The 26,793-nt window shown below is 38.2% G+C and overlaps 1 protein-coding gene across 1 annotated transcript in view; it reads right to left on the reverse strand.

Moving 5' to 3' along the window:
- Positions 1-14,924, reverse strand: part of ATOSA (atos homolog A) — a 126,273-nt gene extending 111,349 nt beyond the window's left edge. The window contains exon 1 of the mRNA XM_007479977.3: positions 14,783-14,924. The gene's annotated coding sequence lies outside the window, so the exon portion shown is untranslated. The remainder of the gene's footprint in view (positions 1-14,782) is intronic.
- Between the last annotated feature and the right edge of the window lie 11,869 nt (positions 14,925-26,793).

The following is a 26,793-nucleotide window of genomic DNA, read 5'->3' on the forward strand; positions in this document are numbered from 1 at the left end:
ACTAGAGGGTCTCTGAGGTCCTTTCAAATTTTAAATCTGCCATCTTCCAATCTGGTAATTGACAGTGATCTCTCCTTCTAACTAAACTTAAAACTCAGTCTCAATTTCACCAAAGGCAAAAAAAAATTTCCCTCTAAAACTATGTACTTTTAGAAATGCACATGTAAGAGCATTGCCTAGTTTACAAAAAAGCTTCAGGAAAAAGAGCAGAAAAATCTCCAGGACTTTCACATGTGCAATGGAGACCTCCCAGGGTAACTCAGTTTTTCATGTGCTAAGGTTAAAGCATAAAAGAGAAATTTGTATCACATCTGTAATAAATTAAATTGCTAGCTTGCCTGGCCTCCATCAGAATCTAGCAGCTTCAATGCAACAAAAAGACAATTCTAGAAATGATCTCCAGCCCTATAGAACTGTCTCACTGTAACACTCTAAAATAGATTCAACTAATAAGCCTTTTCTAGCCTAAAATTCAGAAATGAAATTCTGCATCTGCAGATTTTGTTAAACCATTCAGCATAGTTGGTCTGTACTTCAAAACCATGTTCTCTTGCTAATGAGAATGTCACACACAATAGAAAGAGCAGATATGAAATATTCTGTGCAAGAGAAAGCATTACTTAGTTCAACTCAATATTTTAACTTCTGAATGACGCAGGGTTGGAAATTCATAGTATCTTTTCTTTTAATCAAATCACTGCTCGGTTCCATCAATTCAAGAATTGGTCAGTGCAGTAGAACATAAATTCTGAAATAGTCTTTGAATTTATACAGAGGCAGCTGGTGGTGCAGGAGATAGATTGCTGGGCCTGGCATCTGGAATACCTGAGTTAAAATCTGGCCCCACATTTACTAAACTGTGTGAGACTCTGCATAAGTCACTCATCCTGTTTGCCTCAGTTACCTCAAGTGCAAAATGAGGGTTGTAATAGCATCTTCTGCTTAGGGTTGTTGTGATCAAATAATTCCTAAAAAGACCTTAGCAAATTCCTAGCACACAGTAGGTGCTATAAAAATTATTATCCTAAGAATGCTATCCATATTGAGAGAAAGAACTGTGGGAGTAGAAACATAGAAGAAAAACAAATGACATCATTTGTTAATATGGATATATGATTTGGGGTTTTGGTTTTAAAAGACTGCTCTATTGCAAAAATGAATAATAATGGAAAATAGGTATAAATGATAACATTTGTATAACCCAGTAGAAGTGTTTATTAGATCTGGGAGGGGGGAGGGGAGAGAAAGAAAATGAATAAAAAGATTTTTTAAATAATTATTCCTTTTCTTCTTCCTAAGCATACTCTAGAGTCTAAAGGATCTGAATAGTGCTTATGAGGATATCACAGAAAAAAAAAATTAACTATATCTGTTCTAAAGTATACAAGCAAAATCCAGCACACAGATTTCCTGGAAATTGTCCTTCCTGGCACACTACTTCAGAAAGATATTCTCTGGTTTACTGAGAAAGTTATTCATTAAAAACTGCAGAAAATGCCCAGCTTCTTTTCTCAGAAAATGATCTCAAAATGCAGCCCAACATACCCATCACAAATAAATTCACATTAGCCTGGTTTCTATAAAGGCTTCTCACTGATCTCTCTTCTACCTCTATCTCAGAATGCAACAGGTCAGTATCAAACCATGAAGCATCACTAGGATAGTCTCTGTGTGGACCTACAGTGTACCTGACTGTGTGGGATTTATGAGGAAAGAAGACAAGACTCACAAAGGACGAGCTATAGTTGGGTAAAAAAAGCTACACAAATGACAGAAATTACCCACACCACAGCACAAGGAGTTTCAGATCTCCTGAGGTAGAGGATGGTACACTTCAGGACCCTTGAACACAAGCAATACCAACAAGATGAAACTTGCTAAATAAAGTCAGTATTAGGAAAAGGACCCAAGATGACTGATGGTATATGAAAAAGAATTAAACACATCAAAGTAAAAAGGATAAACTGAAGACTAGTGGCAGAGATTTATCAAACAAGAAAGTTGAAGTCTAAGTAAAATACCGGCCCATACATAAAAATGGAGGAAGGTGGAATCTGCTGTTCAGGAAACAATGAAATATCAAGGAATTGACACTGAAGCATACTATTTGTTTGCCCAGTAAGCAAAAACACAAATAAATATGTCAGTCAGTCGACATTTATTAAGTGCCTACTATGTGCCAAGCACTATACTAAATTCTGGGGATACAGAGGCAAAAGATAGTCCCTGCCCTGAAGAAGCTCACAGTCTAATAGCAGAGACAACAAATAGGAAATAATCAATTAGAATTAAGAATAGAGAGGTAAGTCTGGAAATAGGAGATCCTGGGCTCCAATTTGACTTCTGACACTTCTTAGCTGTATGACTGCACACACCACTTAACCTAGTTCTTGTCATTCTGCTTTTGAACTCATACTTGGTACTATTTCTAAGACAGAAGGTAACGGTTTGTTTGCTCCTTTTAGAGGGCTCGGAAAAGCTTCCTAGTGGGATTTTAGCTTGGATATGAAAGCTGCCAAGGAATCCATGAGGCAGAGATGAAGGAGAACATTCTACAAATGAGGGACCGCCAGTGAAAATGTCAAGTTAGGAAATGTAGTACCTTGTTTCATAGAAGGGATAAAACTAAGTACCAATTTCCTTTTATTAATTTTTAAACCCTTACTTATTATTAGTTCCAAGGCAGAAAGAGTTAGGCAATTGGGGTTAAGTGATTTTCCTGGGGTCACACATCTAGGAAGTGTCTAAGGCCAGATTCAAATCCCAAACTTCCCATCTCCAGGTCTGACTCTCAGTTCATTGAGCTACCTAAGCTGCTTTTTTTTTTTCAGCAGAGAAAAGATGGCCCAGAGATTAAAAAACAAATAGTACCTGATTCTTGCAGTTTTCCATTCTTTCTGGTCTTTTCTTGGTATCCAAAAAATGGGAACCTTTCCTGGGTTATAGCCTGATACCTAAAGTTTGCAGGTCATCTCCTTAATAAGGTACCCAAACCCAAAATAACTTTATTTCTGACCTCCACAGAACACCTAGGTTTATTGTTTTATTTTTGATGAAAAAACTATCTTTAAACTAAGAACCCACAATGAAAATGCACAAGCCTTTCCCAGAATTCTCCCTTCGGCATTCTCCTGATCTACTGAGCATAGGGGAAGGGGCAGTTTTATAAAAAGATGACCCTTCCAGAAATTCTCTTGTGGCTGTTTGGTTTGTGCATCTTTTTTACTGCAACAGCATATAGACCTGGCCATCTATTTGTAAAGGCCCACAAATTTGGAAAGGGGAAATAGTAAGGAATTAAGCCAATAATCCAATAAGGTTGGAATTGTTTAGTAACTCTGTCATGGAAAAGAGGCAGCATGGTGGGTCTTCCTTGTAGTCAGGAAGTCCTGGATTCTAGTCCTGCTTCTCAGACCCCCAGTCAATTATCTAAGATTAAGTTATAGATGAGTTGCTCATCCACATGGGTGAAAAGAGTTTCCACACCATATCTCCACCTTTAGTCGTGAATAATTGGTTCCTTTTGTGAAACGTTTAGCAATCCAGACTACTCTTTCTGACTTTACCATCAGTGCCATTTCATTTCCTTACATAGAATATCTGGTAATATGGTGGTAAAATCCAAATGTAGTGATTCCACTTTTTTGATGATGAGAAAAACTTACTCCTGAAATGCTAGAAAACCTGTTCCATGTTAGAGAGCTGTACTGATTCCTATTTAATTTATAAATGCTTTTGAAATGACCTGGTTTAGCTAAGCCTTCTGCCATGTTTTCTCCAAGCTTGCTTCATCCTCTGCTATTTTTCACTATTTTGTGAGTTAATATTGGTCAATCTTTCACTATCCTCATTTGTAATGGTTTGCAAATAAGTTAATACTATTGTGTTGCCCTTGGGTACTATGACTCTGGTAAATAGATCAAGTGTTCACTTCTTCTTTTAAAAAAACAAAACAAAACTCTTATTTTCTATCTTGGAATTAATACTGTGTATTGGTTTTAAAGAAGAGTGGTAAGGGCTTAAGTGACTTGCCCAGGATCACATAGCTAGGAAGTGTCTGAGGCCAGTTTTTTAATCCAGGACCTTTCATCTCTGGGTCTGACTCTCAATCCACTGAGCCACCCAGCTGCCCCATAAGCATTTTCTTCTTAAGGTGACTTCTGCGTTTCTACTCCCACAGTTCTTTCTCTGGAGATGGATAGCAAAAGAACTGTGGGAGTAGAAATGCCGAAGAAAAACATGAATGATCATATGATTCAATGGGTATATGGGGATGTTGACTTTGAATGATCATTCTATTGCAAATATTAATGATATGGAAAATAGGTTTTGAACAATGATACATGTAAAACCCAGTGGAATTGCTAATCAGCTTGGGGGAGGAGCAGGGATGAGGGGAGGGAAAGAACATGAATCATGTAATCATGGAAAAATATTCTAAATTAATTAATCAATAAAAATTTATAAAATAAAAACAAAAAATAAGGTGGCTTCTGGGCTCCTTTGGTTTCCTCTTTATGGCCACTATTTACAATTAAATATATCTAAGAAATGGTGGTAATCATGTTCAAAGTCTTTGTTTTTTATCTATTTCCTAGTTTTCAAGTTTAATCACTTCTTGGTCTTGGTGCAGAATTGAATAGGAGAAAGAAAATGGGATGGATTGCTTTTGGAATATATCACAAGCTTGTCCCCTGATACAAAAACTCATCTCTTTAAATACCAGAATTCTCCAAGTAGTACTCTATGGATACATTTCATGGAACACCTATCTCTGAAAAATCAAAATTTTCAGATGACTAAAAGAGTAATGGAGCATGGTGGGTATAGGTAGGTTTGTTCCATATTCCCAGCAATGATTTACACACATAAACCACATCATCAAGGAAGTATATAATCAGAAAAGGTAGCACCACTACATGTCAAGAATAAACTATAAAGGATGGACAGCTCAAATATTGTACCTTGCAATTGGGGATAATTAGGGGGAACCCTGCCCCCCCATTGACCCAATCTAGGGTATACATACTCCATCGACCACACACTGAGGCTCTTCCAGAAACTTCTGGGGATATATGTATCTCAGTACTAAAAGATTTTGGTTTAGTATGATGCAGCATCTTGGCCACCAAGATAATAGTAGAGAAAGGAATCTGCATCAGAAAATAGGCCACTGTGCCAGGAAGAGATGCCTACTCAGGGAACTAAAAATGGAATGACTCCACTCTCTGGGCTCCCCCTTCCTGGGTCCAGAAGCTCATAGCTGTCTCTCTCGCCTTGAGGTTTCCTGTGATGGACCCCACTTTAGCCACTAGGGAAGGGGCCCTGCTGGGTGTGCTGGAGCCATGCTTTCTGGCTGCCTGTTCTGCTTTGTGTTTCTTATCCTGAGCACAGATGATCAAACACCGACTCTGAGAGATGGCCTTTTCAGAAGTAGCTACCTCTAGAGTCCAGGAATTCCTGAGCTGCTACTAACTATATTACAGGAGATCCACCCCACCCTATTCCCCAGCTATTACTGTTATTTTCTGGAGAAAATAACAATAACAACAACAATAATGGGTAGCTTTTATAATAGTGCCTACAATGTGCCACTCACTGTGTTATGCACTTTGCAAATATCTTCTTTGATTCTTACAACAACCCCTAGAAACAGATACTATTATTATTCCCATTTTCCCCCCAGAAACAATTAATTTCATTATTCCCATTTTATAGATAAAAATAAGGCAAACAGAGAGTAAAAGACTTGTCTAAAGTCATTCAGTTGGTAAGTACCTGAGGCCACATTTGAACTCAGGTCTTCCTGAATTTAGGCTCAGCATTCTATTTACTAGACTATATAGATGAAAGACAAGAGGGAGAGTCCAACTCCTGGCCTGGCTTTCTAGAATACATGGACCTTACAAACAATAGCACAGGGCTGAGTTTATGATGAATGATTTGTTGACACTTTTCTTTTTTCTTTATTTTTTAAACTGAAACATTTTATTTAATTAATTTAGAATATTTTTTCCCCATGGTTACATGATTCATGTTCTTTTCCTCCTCTCCCCCCATAGCCAACACACAATTACTTTTCTTTTTTATAACATTGTCATAACTTAATTCGTCTTCCACATACATACACACTCGCAAAAAATATCTCTCCCTTATAAGAAATAAAATAAGCAAAACAAATAAATACATTGACCATGTCTAAAAATGAATGTACTTAGGCTACATCTCAGGATTGGCACGATTCAATGAAGAGAAAATATACAAAACATTTTGTATGCATAAAAGCGATAGGTCAGATGACGAGGAGTTAATAGAACCAGAATGAGAATCCAGGTCTCCTGGCTCCTGGTATAGTTCTCTTTCTGGAAGGATGCAGAGGAGTTTGCATTTGATCCTAAAGGCAATAAGAAGACCCAGGAACTTAGTGATTAAAGGAGTGACACCATCAGACATATGTTTTAGGAATATCAATTTGGCAGTGGATTGGAGAGGGAGAGCCTGGATACAGTGAATCCAATTAGGAGGCTCCTGCAAAAGTGAGGCCCAAAGCAAAAAAGCTCTGAAAAAAGAATAATATCTGTGTGAATGAAGAAAACAGCATGGATACAAGACATGCCATGGAAATAGAACTGACAAGACTTGACAACTAATTGGATGTAGGAGCTGAGGGAGAATGAAGAGTCGAGTTTGGCCCCAAGATAACAAACCTGGATGTCTTTAAGAAGGGTGGCAGCCATGAGATAGTGAAATTATAAAAAAGGTGGATTTGGGGGCAACTGGGTGGTTCAGTGGATTAAGAGTCAGGCCCAGAGATCCGAGGTCCTAGGTTCAAAGCTGGTCTCAGATACTTCCTAGCCATGTGACCCAGGGCAAGTCACTTGACCCCCTTGCCTAGCCCTTATCACTCTTCTGCCTTAGAACAATACACAATATTGTTTCCAAGAGGGTTTTTTTTTTTAAGTGGACTTTAGGTATAAGAAGAATATATTTGAGATGGAAAATGTTGAATAGATAATTGGTGACATGTATAAATGGAGATTTTGAACCTTTGGCTTCATTCCCCAGAAGTCCTAGTATTTCCCAAAATTCCCCATAATCTCTCCTGTGTCTCCACTTTGGCAGGATCACATTATTGGTATTTAATTGGTAGTAACTCCTCCCAGATCTTTTTCTTTAGGATGATGCAGCAAGTATGGTGGCAAGCTAAGCACGGGGATTTTAAATGGGCTGACCAGCCATGGGCACGTGGTTTTTATTTTGGATCCTCTTTATTCCTTGATTTCTAATGATCCTTAATAAACCTCATAAAATATTTTTATTAGAGATTATAATTTAATTTTTACACATAGAACTAGAGCTATAATGATATCAAGGGCTGGATAAACAGATGCCATTTGCAAAGAGGTGATCATTGAACTCACTGGAACTGATGAAATCACTAAGTGAGAAGCTATAAAGATTGAAGAGAAGATGGTCTAGGATAGGACGCTGGGGTGTACCTCATACAAAGAGGGCAGGACACGGATGAGGAAAGGAGACTAAACTGAACTATCAGACCATCAGGAGGAGAACCAGGAGAAAGCAATTACAAAAAGCAAGAGAAGAGAATGGGATCCAAGCAGAGAAGGTGGATGAGAGCATCAAAGACTAAAGAAAAGCCAAGGGCTGTGAAAAGACCACTAGATTTAGCAATTAGGAGACTCTGATTGCCAGTCTTGGAGAACGAGCAGTTTCAGTGAGGGTCACATCTCAAGGAGCTGAAAAGTGATCGAGGACAGGGAGGCAATAAATATTTTTTCAGGAGTTTGGCTAGGAAAAAGAAAGGGGTTTGGAAAAGTGGGGGAAAGAGAGATATAGGACAATTACTAGTGAGTTATTCAAGCTCTGAGCTACTATCTCCTTAGATAAAGAAAATATCAAAGACAAAAATTTCATGGTCACTGAAGGCCTTTTCCTCTTTCCAGCAACATTTTATTTTTAAGAAAATAAATGCTTGATAATGCTTAAAAAGTCACAGAGAAATTTATAATAGTCTTCCTCGAACTGATGATGTTACCTAGGAGCTAGACACAAGAAGAGAGATTGAAATGTATCCATTTTATCAGGAAGATAGCACTGAAAAGAACATGGGGAGGGGAGCCAGAGAAGAAAGCGGACAGGATAGATAAATTCTTGTCTTGGCTCTGTTATTAAATAGCTATGTATCCCTGGGCAAAGCACCTCGCCTTTCTTAGGTCTTAGTTTCTTTGTGTAAAATGATAAAGTTGTGTTCTTTTCTGCTCCAACACTGTATGATTCTCTAATTTATTCTCACTGATGAGTGAAACGTTCTTTATTTGCAACTAATTGAAGGCTTAGTTTGAAAGTCAGGGTAGGTGAGAGAACTATCTTATTTATTCTGGCATCTGTGACTTTCACCACAAAGATAGCAAGACTTAACTGATGAGCTGGTGTACGGCAAAGTAAAAGAGCTCAGAGCCCTAGTTGATGTTAGAAATCTCCAGAACTACAATTAATATAGAAACATGGAAGCTCCCTCCCCATCCCCCACTCCACCCCCTTTTTTTTTTTTTAACAACATAGTCACACTATTTTTTGTGCACTAGCATGCACAAAATGGGTTTGCAGAGACTCAAAGAGGTGAATTCATTTCCAGAGCTCTTGCTGTGCAGGACAATAACACAGCTCCTAGAATGACTGGCTCACATCAATCACAGCCTACCATTTTCCCCCAGGGATGTTCCCTGTCATGTTTACTAGGGCACAATTAAGGAAGTAATGTCTAGTAAAAATGCTGCAGGTCAGGATTCTTATAATTCCCAAAGACAATTATTGACAATGAGGTGACACAGTGTTATATTGGATTTACTGCTTCCTTTTGCTGGAGGTGTGAGAACACTCAAAAAAATCTCTCCGAGAATCAATCTATAGTTTGAAAAATCCACTTCAAAAACACAGTTACAGAAATGCAAAGCATACATACATTATTTACATATTTAGCTATTCCCAGTCATATGACAACATGCTAAAAGTAACCTTGCCTTTGGTTGGCCAGTCATGCCCACAGAATACACCTGCAAATCATACTTTCAAGCCACAAGACCATTGATTTGGATCTGGAAGCAACTTCAAAGGTCATCTATTTTGTAGATAAGGAAACTGAGGTGCAGGGAAATTAAATGGTCATATACTGTAGTAAGGAGCAGAAGCAGGATTCAAATAGTGGTCCTTTGATTCCAAATGTAGTGCTCTTTGGACCAAGAGATGCAAAAGAGATCCTCCTTGGAGGACAGGGGAGAGGGAAGAGTTCAGAAATTAATTATTTCAGGCATCTTCACTCCTCCCACCAAAACGAACTCCCATTTCCCAGATTTTTAGGGGACCATCCAGGACCTATGATTTCATCAGTATAGGGAACTCTCACCTTGGACCCTCCTCAGAATAGGGAGATCCCAGCAAAGAAACATACTTCTTCCTCTACCCAGATGGGCAATTTAATCAGTAACAAAGCCCTCAGAAAAATGCCTGGAGGCACTGAGAGGTCAATAGACTTGTCCCATAGCTAGAATTGGTTGGAAATTTGAAGTTAGGTCTTCCCTAGTCTAAAATCAGCCCTCCCACCATTTTAAATCTATGGTGGAAAGTGTTAAAATTTTATTTTAACGACTATTCCACAATTAGAGAATAAAGGCTTAAAATGTAAATGTGTGGTAGGTGTAACTCATCAGCTCTTAAATTAATCAGAGTATAAATAGACCAAGATCAGTCCGCCTTTCAAAGGCGGCAGGAGTTGGCAGGACATTAGGGAAGGAGAAAAGTTATACAATCACCTAGGAGGCAAAAGAGGAGGAAGAGAGGTAGGGCCATCGCTTTCTTCATATTTTTGTTAAAGGTGGACCCTGTGGTCAAACAGAACCTGTGCTTGGCAGGAACATTGCCCTGGAGCTGTGTGACACATGCTGTTGTTTTGCATGATGTACAATTATGTGTAGTTTGGCCTTTTTTTTTTTAAACAAGGTTGATTCCTTAAAGGAACCTCATTCAAAGAGGGTTTTTAAAAAAATGACATCTATGTAGCAATATGGCCAAGTCCTGGAAGTGATTGGTTTCTCAGTTTCCAGCTCTGTAAATATGATGGAAAATTTTTGCTTCTTTTTTGTAACCTTAGTGCTTATATAATGCTTAGAACATAGTAAGTGCTTAATAAATGTGGACTGATTGAATTTAATATTTTCTGTACGTGAAGTTACTTTTGATGTAGACACATGAAGTCACTTTCGATGCAGACATTTGAAAATCTATATTGGAATGTAAGGGTGGTACTGCTAAAAATTCCATACCAGTGTTAGTTTAAGGGTTTTATTCAGACTCTATAGAGTTTTATAAATTAAGTACTGGCATCAGGGATTCTTTACTAAAGGTGCATAAACTTAGTTTTTTAAAAACAAGTTTATAAACATTTCAAATATAATATATTTAATTTAAATTAATTAATTTAATTAATCCAACTTAATTTAATGATGTGTATATATACGTATTGGTTCCAAGGCAGAAGAGCAGTAAGGGCTAAGCAATGGGGGTTAAGTGACTTGACCAGGGTCACACAGCTGAGAAGTATCTGAGGCAGAATTTGAACCCAGGAACCTTCCCTCTCTAGGCCTGGCTCTTAATATACTGAACCACCAAGCTGCCCCCTACAACTATATTTTAACATAATCAATTTTCTTTGTAATTGTGTATTTTAAGCATTTACAAACATTCTTAGAAGGATTCAGTAGGTTTCACCAGACTGCCACCCAAAAAAAACAGTTAAGGACCTCTGCCTTTGATAGATTATATCTTCATTTACAGATGAGGAAATCAGGGAATCAAAGAGGGTATAGAGTGCTCTATTTAGAGCCATCCGGATACTAAAATGGCAGAGTTAGGATTTGGACCAAGGTCCTTCGACTCCAATCCCAGCACTCTTTCAAGTTTTCTTGAGGGGGAAAAAAATCATAACAATATTGTCCAAACCAGGGAGCTAACTCTTCTTTTTTTGTTGATGTTGAATCATTTCAGTCATGTCTGTCTCTTTGTGATCCCATCTGGGGCTTTCTAGTTATGTCATCCTTCTTAATGTTAAATATTTTAATCATTTGACATATGTATAACCCAGATTGAATTACTTGCCAGCTCCAGAAATAGGGAAGGGAAGGAGGGAAACAATTTGGATCATATAGCTTCAAAAAAGTTATGTGGAAATTCATCATGTTATTAGTAAACAAAATAATTTTAAAAAACTCAAAAAAATTTTAAATCATTATTAAATAGATTTTCTCCCCACAAATCTTAAGAAAAATGCCATTCTTTTGGGATACTGGTTTCCTTACTTATTTTTTTAAAAGAACTTACTCAAACATAAGAATATGATCTGAAATCAAGAATTTTCAAATTAGTCAATAGTCAAAGACCAAGCTATTGCTTATTTTCGCTTTAATCCTTATCAAAAAGGATTTTTTGTTTGCTTAATTTGGAACCTTAGCCCAGTGGTCAACAATCTCTGGTCCATGGGTCAGATTGGGCCCCACAGATAAGAAACCACGCAGACAGCTGCCTCTCAAGGTCATATGCCAGGGAGCTGCCTCTCCTTTGAGATCTTTCCTTCATCCAGAATGAGGCCTGTGAGATCACTGGGTTAAAGGATGACAATACTGCACATGGAAATCAATCGCAAGTCATGTCGTTTCTCTCATCCTGAAGAATGGCTAGTTATTGCCTTCATGAGTATGTCCTACACTCATGAAGGAGACAATTGTGTGAACAATTGTAAGGAGAATACCATGCCCTTCTCCACCCCCCACCCCCCAGGCTGTCACTGGGATGAGGGAAGGCAAAGGGAGGACAGAGTCATAAGCTATTAGAACTAGAATGGCTTCACAATGTAGGAAACTTTGTTTAGAGAAGTGGCAACTTGTTCAAGGGGCAGAGATGGGACGAGGATCCGCCATTCTAGCTGCGTTTTCTCTTTTCCTTGACACCTTCCAGAAAAATAAAGGCACTAAATTCTTTAGAGATGTAGCACAGAGCTCTGGCTTCTCGTCCCAGCTCTGCCACTCATTCTCGGTGACTTTAGATCAGACACTTAACATCTGAGGGTCCCCAGGCAATTCTTTAATACTAAAAATGACAGATGAGTTGTCAATCTGCACAGGGGACTGGAATTAACATACCAGGTATTTGACACAAGTATGAATTGCACACAGAATAGGACCAAAAAAATCTCACTTCTCTCAAATTAAACAATATCACTCACAGGGAATCAATTTCTCATTAATAGATAAAAGAAATCCCTTTTAGCTCCTCTGAGTCTCAGTTCTCCCCCTACACACCCAAAACAACACCACCAAAAATATAAAAAAGGATTTACCCAGGTGAATTGTTTTTAAACCCTTACCTTCCATCTTAGAATCAATACTAGGTGGTAGAAGAGTGGTAAGGGCTAGGCAATGGGGGTTAAGTGACTTGCCCAGTGTCACACGGCTGGGAAGTGTATGAGGCCAAATTTGAACCCAGGACCTAGATCTAACTTCTGAGCCTGGCTGTCAGTCCACTGAGCCACCCTGCTACCTCCTCAGGTGATTTTTTTAAAAAAATACCCTCTTTAGGGGGCAGCTGGGTAGCTCAGTGGATTGAGAGTCAGGCCTAGAGACGGGAGGTCCTAGGTTCAAATCCGGCCTCAGCCACTTCCTAGCTGTGTGACCCTGGGCAAGTCACTTGACCCCCATTGCCTACCCTTACCACTCTTCTGCCTTGGAGCCAATACACAGTATTGACTCCAAGACGAAAGGTAAGGGTTTAAAAAAAAAATACCCTCTTTAGTATCAGTTCCAAGACAGAAGATCAGCAAGGGCTAGGCAATTGGCATTAAGTAATTTGCCCAAGGTCACATAGCTAGGAAGTATCTGAAGTTGGATTTTAATCCAGGTCCTCCCAATTCCAGCCTAACTTTCTATCTCCTGTGTTACCTAGCTGCCTCTCCCAGGTGATTTTTAAAACTTCTATATCTCAAATTCTCTAATATAGGGGGCAGCTGGGTAGTTCAGTGGATTAAGAGCCAGGCCTAGAGACGGGAGGTCCTAGGTTCAAATTTGACCTCAGACACTTCCAAGCTGTGTGACCCTGGACAAGTCACTTGACCCCCATTACCTAGCCCTTACCACTCTTCTGCCTTGGAGTCAATACATAGTATTGACTCTAACACAGAAGGTAAGGGTTTAAAAAAGAAGTAAATAAATGAAATTCTCTAATATAGACTGTAAATGAATAAAATGCATTTTCTCCACAGTGGTTCTCTTTTAAGATTTTAGTTTTGTATGTAACTGGTCCAGAACCTATCTCCCAGGGCTTATAACTGAAAACTAAAACTGCTAACAGAATTAAGACAGATAGAGCTGGGCCTGGAATCAAGATCTGAGTTTGAATCTATCCTCAGATACTATGTACCTCTGGGCAAATCACACAACTGGTTTGCCTCAGTTTTCTCAACTAAATAACAGATCTAATTTCATAGAATTGTGAGGATCAAATGAGATGTCTGTAAAGCATTTAGCTTAATGACTGGCATAGTAGGTGCTATATAAATGCTTATGTCCACCCCTACCCTCTGCATGGCCAAAAATCATTTGAAATTAGAGTTAGAAGGGACTTTAGAGGTCAACTAGTCTAACTCCCTACAGATTAAGAAATTTACTCCACAAGAAAATTAAGTGATTTTACTATAGGTGACAAGGATAGTAACTGGCAAAGCCTGGATTCAAATTCTGGTCTTTTGAAACCCCGTCCAGTGCTACAACCAGCAAGGTACTGATCAGATTAGTGAACAATTTTTATTCATTCAAATGAAAAGCTGAACATATTTCTAAATGATACACTGTTTTTGCTGTTGTGCAGGATGGGGACTTTGATCAAGGTATGAATTTCCCATTGTGGGAATATGCTAAAGCAATTCAGACTGGCAACTCATCTCTTTCTTAGAAAATTGTATGAGCACTGAGAAGTTGAGTGATATATCCTTGATTCCAGAATGTTCCCAAGGCTGGACTTTAACCCAGGTTTTCCTGAAACCAAGTTCAGCCTTTTATACACTCCAACAACAACTTAACCTCTGAAGTTTGGGCAACTGAAATTAAAAAAAAAAAAAAAGGATTTTGCCTAATACCTTGGTCATTCACCTTCTCTGACAAATATCCTCACCACACAAATTAATTATAGATGACTCTCATCAGAATTGATTATTAACTTGTCAATTAGATGAATAATTTCAAATTATATTTCCTAAATTTCTTTTTGAAATGTTTCTTCTACCAATGAGGGACATAGATATCATTCAGTTCTATCCATTTCTTTCTAATAAAACTCTCAAGTCTTAAAAGCACCAAATGTAGTTCATACAAAGTTCAGTGCAGCAAAGAGAACCAGAAATGGATATGTTAACCATGTCAATTTTCCATCCAGACGTTTTTGTTATTCCCCCAAATACCCAAGCCACAGATTCAAAAACAGGTTGTTATTATTATTATTAAGTCCTATGCATTTAATCCACAAGATACAGAAATCTTCTCAGTTTTCTTAAGTTGAGATCCCCAGTAGATTTCAGGGGTACACACTGGCTATGATCAAGACAGCCCTCAACTCAGCCCCCATTCATTCCCTGGATGAACTTAACTAAAATACTGAAGCCCTGTCCTTTATTCTAGTTCCTCTTATGATTCTTTCATTTCCCCTGAAGCATTCTACTTACCAGGTAATGGTGCTATTGATGGTTCTGTCTTGCCAAGTGGATACAGCCAGAAAACGAGGGGGAAAAGGAGGCTTCCAGCACCAGCAGTCTCCTGGCTGCAAGTGGATGAACCCTCCTTAGGCTGGGAGCAGAGTGTGGCTGTGGGAGGAGCCTCCTAGGGGAGGAGCCAAAGGGAAATAGATCACTGGGGTTTGGGAAATAAACCTTCTCTGTAAGTGTGTGTTGCCTGGGATGCTGAAAAGCTCACTGAAAAGAAAATTGACTCTGGGTCTTCTTTGGCATGATTGGATTTGGTTAAAGCCTCCAGACCTGACTCTACCCAGCCTAATGATGCCTTGCCTTGGTCTTACCACCTTTTCAAATTGTTTGAAAATCTGGTGTAATGGAGCAAGGATTGGACTTGGAGTTAGGGAGTCTGTGGCTGGATTCAGATTCTGCCTTTGAACTTTATCCTATTACTTGGGGCAAACAGCTTAACCTCCCAGGACCACAGTCAATTCTGGAAGACTACATATTACTCAAAAGGAGGGAGTTGCCACACCTACAACAGAAAATGTGTAACTCTCTCCTCCCTTTATCTCATCCAGACTAGAATCTGATTCCATCCCATCCCTCTGGTTCCTTTCAAGAACTTTTTTCAGCCACAATTTTTTTTTAAAAATATACTTCTCTGAAAACCTGGATTCTAGTCCAGTTACTGACTCTTTCTAGTTTGTTATTGTCTGGCTCACTGGATTCAGCACTGGAAGAAATCTTAGGGATCATTTAGTGTCCAAATACTTCATTTTACAAATGAGGAAACTGAAGCCCACAGAGATCAAACAACCTGTTCAATATAACAAAAGGAGTAAAGATCATTTCTAGGACTAGTTGGATCATAGTGGGAAAAGGGTAGTGGATTTGGAATGAGGTAACTTGGGTTTTAATTTTTTTTTCTGTGACAGTTAATAAAGAGGCAGCTAGTGGCTCAGCGAATAGGTGCCTGGAGTCAGGCAGACCTGAGTTCAAAACTGAATGCAGACACTTACTAGTTGCATTATTCTAAGTCACTTCATTCTTGTTTGCCTCAGTTTCCTAAACTGTAAAATGGGATTAATAATACCCTCTATCTCCCATCCCCCATGGTTGCTGTTCGGATCAAATGAGATAATAATTGTAAAGCACTTAGCACAATGCCTGTGACATAGTAAGCACTATGTAAAAGTTAGCTATTATTATTATTACTATTATTAGTTGCATGATTTGTATACAAGGTGCTTATTCTCTCATATGCTTAGTTTCTCATCTGTAGCAGGGGAATAAAAATAGAATATGGCCTAGACTGGGGTGTATGGGGTACTCAGGGAGGAGTAGTATCTCTGGTATGGAGGGCTTGTCGTGCCCTTCTAGGGCAGCTCTCCAACCTCCGACCCTCACCTGACACCCAGCTCTCACTTGTGGCTCCTAGTAGCTATTAGCATGCTGCAGCAGCCACACCCCAGGCAAGCTTAAAACAGGCCGGCTAAACCTTGTGAGGGTAGCCATCAGGTCGTCAAACCCTGGTGAACTAAGGCTTTGCTCACTCATCATGTGAAGACTGCTTCTGCCGAATAGATGGAAGAAACCAATAAGAAGGTTCAACGGCTGAAAGGGCGACACAGCAAAGCACTGTGGAGAGCTTAGGGTGTGTTGGAGCACAAAAGACAACATGGCCATCCAATGCAGCTGAGGAAGTCTCCAGGTGTAACGACTTTTCGTGCCACTGGACCCAGGCTTCCAACGCCGAGAGAGTGGGACTGTCTCTGTGCATCGACTTTTCCACTTAAATCTCCTTCACGCACAAGTGTTTTTGTGCACACTCATCTACATCACAGATGAAAGAGCACAAAGACAACTGTCATTCTCAGTTACTGAGAGACTACTACTACTATGGCCTAGACCTGTGGTTTCACTGACAGGGAACTCCTGGAAGGGTGAACTCTACCCATGCAGGTTGGCCACCTTCCCTGTAACTAATAGTCTTGGAAAATTGCTTAGAAAACAGAGAGGTAAAGTCACTACATTAGTTCATATAACCTACAGTAAAGTCATTAGTGAGTGGTCAAAGAAGCACTTGAACCCAGGTTTTATTGCTACAGAAGGCGACTCTTTATGCATTGTTCCGCTCTTCCTTGCTACAACAGGTAAGGTGGCACAGGGAATCCAGAGAACTGAGTTGGTAGTCAGACAGATCTGGTGATATATATCGTCTACATAAACCCAGGGAGGTCATTAAACCTCTCAATAACCCAGATGACATTCAAAGTATTGTGAACTTTAAAATTACTCCACCCTACTTAGACAGTACTTTAGGGGAAGATAAAGTTGTAGATAAAGTTGTAATATCCTGATTGAACAATGAAGGTACTTAGTTCTCACCTTATAGTGAAGCTAGAACTTTAAGCTAAGTCTGTTTTTAGATCTTAAGACAAAAAGATGTTAAGTACCTATAAAAGTTAATTAATCACAAAAAGGTCAAGTAACTAACAAAAGGTGAACTTAATAAAGAAGTGTTAAGTAACTCAAAAATCTAATCAAAGAAGGTGGGTCCTTTGGAAAAATGGGCAGTCCTGGAGAAAAGCTTCTGCTGTGATTGGTAGGCATGAAAATTTAGGGGAGGTGACACAAGAGAAAAGATCTTTAAAAAGAATCTATATGAGCAGCCTGGGGGAGTTCAGTTCAGTTCAGGTGTGGAACTCAGCCTGGATGAGCTCCCTCAGACAGCTTCCTTGAGACAGTCTCATGGTGACTTGGGTAAGACTGACTTCCTTTCCCTTGGGCTCAGGGAGGCTACTTTGGCCAAGGCCTTTTCCTGCCTGGATCAGCCTGAACTGGAACAGTTTAAATTAACTCTCTCTCTCTCTCTCTCTCTCTCTCTCTCTCTCTCTCTCTCTCTTCTCCTTAATTCCTTCTCTCTATATTAATTAAAATCACCATAATTTCCAGCTGACTTGGGTATTTTATTATTTGGGATTTTCCCTGGCGACCAAATTAATTTAGATTTTTAAGTCACAGCTATAAAATTATCCTTACAGTATTTAAGTTACAGACCTGTATTTGACCCTTGTAGAGGGAAGATGCTTCTTCACTGGGTATTCCATACACTGATGAAATCACAGATCCAAATGAAAAAAATTAGATCTGAAAAAAATAGAGAAAAGAATGAAGCAAGCAGTAAATGTTTATTAAATTACACTTTGATAACTTCTTTCTTTGAATATATGTTCTTGTTGATGGTCAATAGGTTCCTAATTTCAAAAATGAAGAAAAATGCTTACATCACCCACTTTTCAAGAAAATTACTTTGCAAAGCACTGTATGAATGTGAATTATTAATATTCTACTGGTTTAAGATGTTTCTGTTATTTCTGTTATTATCTAAAAAGGGAAAAGGGTGAAGGTAAGTTAACTCTTCCAAGGAACAGAATATTGAGAGATGAGTTTGAGGAGAGTGGGAAGAAAAAAAATAACTCAAATATTTCTGTATAGCTATAATTATAACTATATATTTTAAAATATATTTTTATATTTACATATTTCTATGTACACCAATGTTAGTTTATATATTATTATGTTATATGTATATAAACATATACACTTTTTTTTTTTATCAAGACCTGCAATTTTATCTGTGTGGAGACTCCCTGATCCCTAGAACCATGTTTAGGTTCATAGGGGAATAGATTTAGAGCATGAAGGGACCTTAAAGGCTATCTAGTCCAATCCTTCATTTTACAAAGGAGGAAACTGATTCCCAATTAAATTAAGTGACTTACCCAACCACTGGAAGAACTGAGATTTGAACCCAGATTCTCCAATCTTCAAAGCTGGTGTTTATTCTACTATAGCAGCTTTCCTTTTCATCTAAGACTATACCTACCTATGTAAAGGAGGCCTTTAGAGCTAAACAATACAATAATACAGTATAAAGGGTTCTTGTTGTTCAGTCAGATCTGACTCTTTGTGATCCCATTTGGGGTTTTCTTGGCAAAGATACTAGAGTGGTTTGCCATTTTCTTCTCCAGCTTATTTTTACAGATGAGGAAACTGAGGACAACAAGGATAAAATGATTTGTCCAAGATGCCACAGTTAGTAAGCATCTTAGGCTATATTTAAATGTAGGCAGAGATGTTTTCTTGACTCCAGGCCAAGTATTCTATCCACTGGGCCACCTAGCTGTCCATGAAAAGGAGATAAAGAATGCCTATTGTCCAAAACTATGGTATGCAGCTATATTAATAACTTATAGAATTGGGCATCATTTTCTAGATAATAGTCAAAGGTCTCCTCTAGAACTTGGACATTCTGACAAAAATGTGTAGTTTCACAATCAACTTGAAAAAAATCATTGGGCTTTGGCCTTTGGATTAAGATATGTGATAGGATTCTAAGAGCTTTTAGTAATTGGTCAGCTAAAGCATGTATCGGGTCCCTGGTAGCCTTTAAAAAAAGCAAAAGTCAGCTAGGAGAAAAGAATTTGCTCATACTTGAGTGCCTTGAAGCTAAAGAGAGGACTTTTCTTTGCCCTTTGATGAGGGAAGCCTCATCAGTGATGATATTTTGAAGCAGCAGTATGTGGCATACCCCATCATGGACAAAGAAAATCCACAAGTGTTGTACATTGCATATATTTTTGGACTTTTTCAATGTATTGATTGATTTTGTTTATATTTTTCCTGTCCTTTTTAAAAAAATACTGTTTATTATATGGGGTTTATACCTCTCTGGTAGGAGAGGGAGAAGGATCCTAGGGTAAACTATGACAATATAAAAATCAGAAGGCATCAATAGAAACTCTTTAAAAAATGAAGCACATGGCAGTGTCCAATGAAGTTGAGTCTACTTTATAATCAAATCCACTAGAAAAGCTGAGAATCTTATGAGAAACAAGGTCTTTGTTGGGCCCTCTGCCCCAGAGAGGTATCCCAGTGTTTAATCATGGTCTCCACCTTGTCCTGCTACTGGCTTAGTTGAATTCCTGGCCTAGGGTATTGTAAATACTTTGAGAAAGAACTGGAATCATATCTAAGGACCAATAGAGGCTAGTTTTCTCCTAAGCAGGAACCCAGCTCCAGATACTGAACTCTTGGTTTCTCTTGCCAATTCCACCACTGAACTTTGCTCAATTGGACACTCCCATATGCTTGTGCTCAAGACATCATTGCTGAGGAAAGATTTCCCTGCTCTCTAATCCCCTCCCCACCTTGCTAAATTCTCTAAGAAATCCAAGGGAAAAGATAATAACTAAACTCTTCAAAGCTGAATTATGCTTTTTATTTATTTATTGCCTTTCTTTTTCAAATTTTCAACTTTTTATTTTAAACCCTTACCTTCTGTCGTGGAGTCAATCCTGTGTATCAGCTCCAAGGCAGAACAGTGTTAAGGGCTAGGCAATGGGGGTTAAGTGACTTGCCCAGGGTCACACAGCTGGGAAGTGTCTGAAGCCAGATATGAACCTAGGACCTCCTGTCTCTAGGCCCAACTCTCAAGCCACTGAGCCACCCAGCTGCTCTCTTTTCAACTTTTAATAAAATAGCTATTTTATTTTTTCCCAAATACATATAAATTTTTTGAACATTTATTTTTTTTGAAATTTTGACTTCCAAATTCTCTCCCTCTCTCTTCTCTCCCTTCTCCCTGAGATAGCAAGCAATACAATATAGGTTATATGTGTGTAGTCGTAGGAAACATTACATGTTAGTCATGTTGTGAAAGAAAACAGAGACTAAAAACAAATCAACAAGAAAATATATTTAAAGAAAGTTTTAAAACATGTGCTTTGATCTGCATTCACTCTCCACCAATTCTTTTTCTGGAAATGGATAGCACTTCTCATAATTCTTTGGAATACGCCTTAGATCAGCTAACTCATTCACAAGTGATCATTGTATAATATTGCTATTACTGTGTACAATGTTCTTCTGGTCCTGCTCACTTCACTTTGCATCAATTCATGAAAGTCTTCCCAGGTTTTTCTGAAAACATCCTGCTCATCATTCCTTATAGCTGTTAATACCATTGTGCTGTAAGGAAAGAGGAACAGGATGATTTCAGAAAGAACTTGAAAGGCTTTCATAGCCTGATGCAAAGTTAAATAAACAGAACCAGGAAAACAATAGCTATTATTAGCAATAGAATAATCTAGGACAATTCTGAGGGATACTATTCATCTCCAGAGAAAGAACTTCTGGAGTCAGAAAGCAAATGAAAGCATGCAATTTTTCACTTCTTTATTTGGATTTATGTTTTGGAGTTTTGGTTTCAAAATCCCAAAATGCAAGTGAGAGGCAAAACAATGTAGCAGATAGAAAGCTGCCCTGGATTCAGTTCTTGAGGCTGATTCCAAGGTCAAATCAATTAGCCTCTCTTACCATGTGTGCAACTTGCTAAGATTTTAAAATGTGCACAACAGTTGGCAATCTTTTTTGGAGAGAAAAGTTTCTTCCATCAATGCAACCACTGTCTTCTTTCATTTATCTCATTCTCCCTACCCCTCCCTACAACTAACCGGCACCATGGATAAAGTCCCAAGCCAAGATTCAGAAAAACCTACCTTCCTGAATTCAAATTCAGCCTCACACATTTACTTAGCTATGTGACAGCTTCGTAACCACGTTTGTCTCAGTTTTCTGATCTGTAAAATGATCTAGAGAAGGAAATGGCAAGCTACTCTAGTGTATTTGCCAAGAGAACCCCAAATTGGGTCACAAAGAGTTAGACACTACTAAACAACAACAGTACCCTCTCTCCCCACATACATGCCTTAAAAAGCTAGGATCCACCTCTAACTACATTGGGGTAAAAATAATAGCTTTCAAATTTTCAACCTCTCTATCCCAAACCTAAGGAAGTCTCTACATTTTACTAATTTGCATTTACAGTGCTAGGCAGATGGTAAATTCTTAATAAACATTTGCTAATTGATTGATGTATATCCATAACGAAGACAAATTTTTTATCATTCTGTAGGTTTTATCTGTAGAAATACCCAAAAGTAATTCACAGCTAGGTAGTACAATGAATAGAGTGCTGGGACCAGAGTTAGGAAGACTCACCTGGCCCTAGACTAGTCACTAGCTATGTGACCCTGGGCAAGTCATCTAACCTTAACTCGCTTAAACCTCAATTTTCTCATCAGTGGAATGAGCTAGAGAAGGAAATAGAAAACCAATCGAGTATCTTTGCCAAGAAAACCTGAAATGGAGTCATGAAGTTGGGCAGGACTGAAGACAACTAAACGACAACATTCACAGACAAGACTGCTGAATAAAGTGGTTTACCTAAAGCATAAAGTCTTCCTAGCTTTGTTTCCAGTTTCTCTGTCTTTTCAGTCAATTTTTCCTAATATGGCTCAGAGAATCTGCCATCTGATCATATCTTTCTTTTTGGTACTCTTCAGAGTCTTTATGTTCTTAATTGATTAATGTTCAAATCACTTAATGTGTCATTTTGAGAACTTCCACAATCTGGAGCCAACTTATCTTTCTACCACTGTCTTCTACCATTCCCCATCACAAATACATTCTGTGTTCCAGCAAAATTGCATTATTTACCAGGGAAATGAAGGGAAAATATTTGGAATTAGCTATTCTGAGTTAGAATTCTGGCTGTCACTTGCTGCCAATCATTTAATAACTCTATGGGCTTTAGTTCCTTTATTTACAAAATAAAGATGAATAAAATAATTTCAAGATTCTTCCAACTCTTATATCCTAAAAACAATAGTAAGAAAAGAACTCCAAGTGCATTTGAATCAATGATAGAGTCACAGAAATTAGTGTATGATTTCTCAAGGTAAAACGACTTTGCTGTTATTTTAAACCCTCATCTTTTTTTTAATGGAAAATCTTTATTTAATTAATTCATTTTGAATCTTTTTCCATGGTTACATGATTCATGTTCTTTCCCTCCCCTCCTTAACACCCCCCCCCCCAGTAGTTGATGCACAATTCCACTGGTAAACCCTCATCTTCTGTCTTAGAATCAATATTGTGTATTGGTTCCAAGGCAGAAAGGCTAGGCAATGGAGGTTAAGTGACTTGCCCAGGATCATCCAGCTAGGAAGTGTCTGAGTCCAGATTTGAAGCCAGGACCTCACATCTCTAGGCCTGGCTCTCCATCCTCTGAGCCACCCAGCTGCCCCCTAGGTAACTACTTTAAAGAAAAGCAACACTTAAATGGAATTTCAGCAGGTCTGCTCATACATATTGAATATGAATGTAGAACACTTTTTTTTTGTCTTAAAAGACCAAAAAAGCAAACATCTAAATACAAACTTTGCCACTGACATTGAATTCATATTTTTAGTAGATACATATATATATTTGTAATATAGTTTTATATACATATATACCTATAGTTAGTGATAGATATCAATTATGTAGTTGGTATATATATTAATATACATATTAATATATATATATATATATATATATATATATATATATATATATATATATATATATATATATATATATAGAGAGAGAGAGAGAGAGAGAGAGAGAGAGAGAGAGAGAGTTAGCTAGTTAGTGGATATATAGTTAGGAGATAATCTACATAATCCAGAAATCCTCAGGGCAGTGTTGTTAGGACACGTATGCTTTTAATATCAGAGTCATCTAGTTCCAATACAAAATGGAAAAAAAGTGAGGTTGTCTTATTCAATTCCATTCTCCCCCTTCAGTCTCCCTATCACTTTTATGTTCCTTAGTGTCTTCATTTCTAAAATGAAGGGATAGGATTAGATGGATTGGAGGGTTCTTTCTTGAACTAATACTCTATTATTCTGAGTTTTCCCCATCCTGGGTCCGACGTGGGAACTTCTTGCTCTTTTCCCTCTTTCTGTTCTGGTGTGAATGACTACCAACCTAAAATGCTAACCTTTAGGATCTTAAATCCTTGGGGATTGAAGGAATTTGGGAGATTATTTAACTCAACCCCCTTCATTCCCAGAGTATTTACATTTTGACTGGGAGCAAAATCTGAAGATCAGGGATAGAGAGAGAGTTAAAACTTCAGGCATCAGTCAGTGGATGGAAGGAGATTATGGTTGGGGTGGAGAGGAAGGAGTCAATGCGTAATCTCACTTTGATAAAAACTTCCCAGCAAAGAGCGATCCAAAAGTGAAATGGGTTTGCTAGACTGTTCCCTCCTTGTTGGAGGCTCCAAGCAGAAGTTAAATGATCCTTATAAGTGTGAGAAATGGAGGGGACCAGGACTTACTAAATCAATATTCTCAGAAGATCATGCCTTTGTTTCTTCAGTCAATTTGTTTTTTTGTTTGTAATATAGGATAGTCTATAGTGAGTATTCTTTTGGGAGCCTTGGTTTGGACTGGATGACAAAGATCTCTTCTAATTCTAAAATTCTGTGAAATCATGTCCATGAATAATGAATTAATTCTTATTAATCAATGAATTAATTAATGAATTAATCCTGTTTAGGATAGAATACTTGAGGCAAAGATACAATCAGAAAAGTCTCATTTTAAACCAGTGAAGTTACAGCTAGCAGCAGAACATCTGCACTCAGCTGTGGCCAGTTTAACTATGACGGGCAGCTTTCCTGGACCTGGAAACAGCAAGGCCAGCCCAACCAGATATGCCTGTCACCTTTCCTCAGACGCGTGCCCTACAGACAGCAATAGCTTTGTTCCAATTTTCAGCTTCCCATCTCCTTCACTTAAATTCACTTTGCAGTGAAGGCAAATTGGAATTAGATGTTTTGAAAGTCCTTGAGCTGTGGACATGGAGGTGCACTCAGCCTCTGGGGACTAAGGCTGGCTGATCACAAGTCTAGCAGTTCTGTGCCACAGTGGGCTAGGTCAGTCTGGTGTCCAAACTAAGTTTAGCATGAATAGAGTGAGTCCCTGGATCCTTGGAGAAGGAAGAGGCTACTCCAGGGAGAATGGTTGGCACTGACTGTGGAAAGCCTGCCTCTAAAAATAGAGGTTCCTAACCATTTTTTGTGGCATGGACCTCTTTAGTACTCTTGAAGACTTTGGATCTCTTTTCATAATAATGTTTACAGATACAGAAAATAAAATCCACAGGATAGTAAAGAAAACCAATTATATCAAAATAAAGCTATCAAAATATTTAGTTGACAGAGGGATCCTGCTGAAAACAAGCTCTCAACAATGGAGAAGAGAGATGTTAGAATATCTTGAAGGGAGTTTGTCAGCAGAAGGAATCTTTTGTTGAGTTTTAATTAGTTTGGGATTCTGGTGATGGAGGCAAGAAGCAATAGCTCTCCTCTCTTCTCATACATCCTCATTCTCTAACATACACACATGTGAATCCAAAAATAAAAAAAGATATTTATGAACTAAAAAAACATTTAGTTCATTGACCCCAAATCAAGAACTCTTTCAGTTTATTTATATATTAAAAAACCTTTTTTAAGCCCTTGCCGTCTTACTACTAAGGATTAGTACCAAGGCAGAAAAGTGGTAAGGGTTAGGCAAATGGAATAAAGTATCTGAGAATAGATTTGAACTCAGGACCCCCAATCTTCAAGCCTGGCTCTTTATTCATTGAGCCACCTAGCTGCCCCAATTTAAAGCATCTCCTCTAGCTGCTTTGCTAGTATCTGTACTTTACACAAGTCAAGTCAATGAACATTTATTAAGAATTTTATGTGCCAGGTACTAATAAAAGGCTAAAAAGCCTTTTATTTTTCACGATTAGAGAAAAGGCTTAGGCTGATATCAAGTGATCAAGGGAGAGAGAGACTGAGGGCACAATGAGGTCTGATTAAAACTCAAGAAAGCTCTTGATGCTCTAGTTCTAGAACAACAGAGCTATCCACAAAGGTCAAAGGAGAACCTTTTAGGGGCAGCTAGATGGCAAGAAATCTAGCCCTAGAGATGGGATGTCCTGGGTTCAAATTTGATCTTGGGCTGTGTGACCCTGGGCAAGTCACTTCATGGCCGTTGCCTAGCCCTTACCACTCTTCTTCCTTGGAACCAATACACAGTATTGATTCTAAGACAGAGAGAAAGGATTTGGGGAAAAAAAAGAATTATTTCTCTTCTCCTCTAAATCAAGGCTGGCCCTCAAAAGGGATCTTCTGTTTAGCTAGCAGAATGAAAACACTTGTTATTGTTCTGGTTTTGCTTGAACTACCTTCATGAAAATTTATGACTAATACTTATTAATAATCATATGAAAAAATGCTCTCAAACACTAAAAATATGGAGAAATGCTAATTAAAGCAACTCCGAGTTTTTCCCTTATGCCTATCAACTGCAAAGATGCTCAAAGAGGAAAATGATAAATGTTAGAGGGGCTATGGGAAAGGTCCACTGGTGGAACTTTGAATTAATCCAATCTTTCTGGAAGACAACTTAGAAATAGGCCTAGAAAGCTACCAAATTGTGTATGTATATATGTATTTGTGTATATATATTTTCCAAATATATGTATGTAAATACACATACATATATATCCTTTGACCTTGCTATTCTACTACAAAGAAAGAGGAAAAGGATCTATCTCTGCAACTACTTATACCAGTTTTTTTCATGTTAGCCAATAATTGGAAAACAGGGCATCCTATTGAGTTATGGCTAATTACATTTTAATATATGAATGAAATAGAATATTATTGTACCAAAAGAACTGATGCTATGGACAAATTTGGAGGAAACTGGGAAAATCTTTATTCATTGTTGCAGAATGAAATGAGCAGAACTAGGAGAGTAATTTAAAGGCATTATAGGGAAAAAAAAAACAACTTTCAAAGACTTTAAAATATTGGTCAACACCATAATGAAACAGAAGACCCAAAGAAAGAAGATGAAACATGACATTCACCTCCTAACAGAGAGGTGATGAATTTAAAATGCAGATAGAGATATATATTTTTTTCAGACAGGGCTAATATAATAATTTGTTTTTCTAGATTGTGAAGATGTGTATTTTTTTCTTTTGTAATTTGCTTAATGGGGGAGTGGGGAGTCATTCAGTTAATTAGCTAGCATTATTAAGTG

This window comes from Monodelphis domestica, chromosome 1 (genome assembly GCF_027887165.1).
Source record: "Monodelphis domestica isolate mMonDom1 chromosome 1, mMonDom1.pri, whole genome shotgun sequence".
NCBI lineage: Eukaryota > Metazoa > Chordata > Mammalia > Didelphimorphia > Didelphidae > Monodelphis > Monodelphis domestica.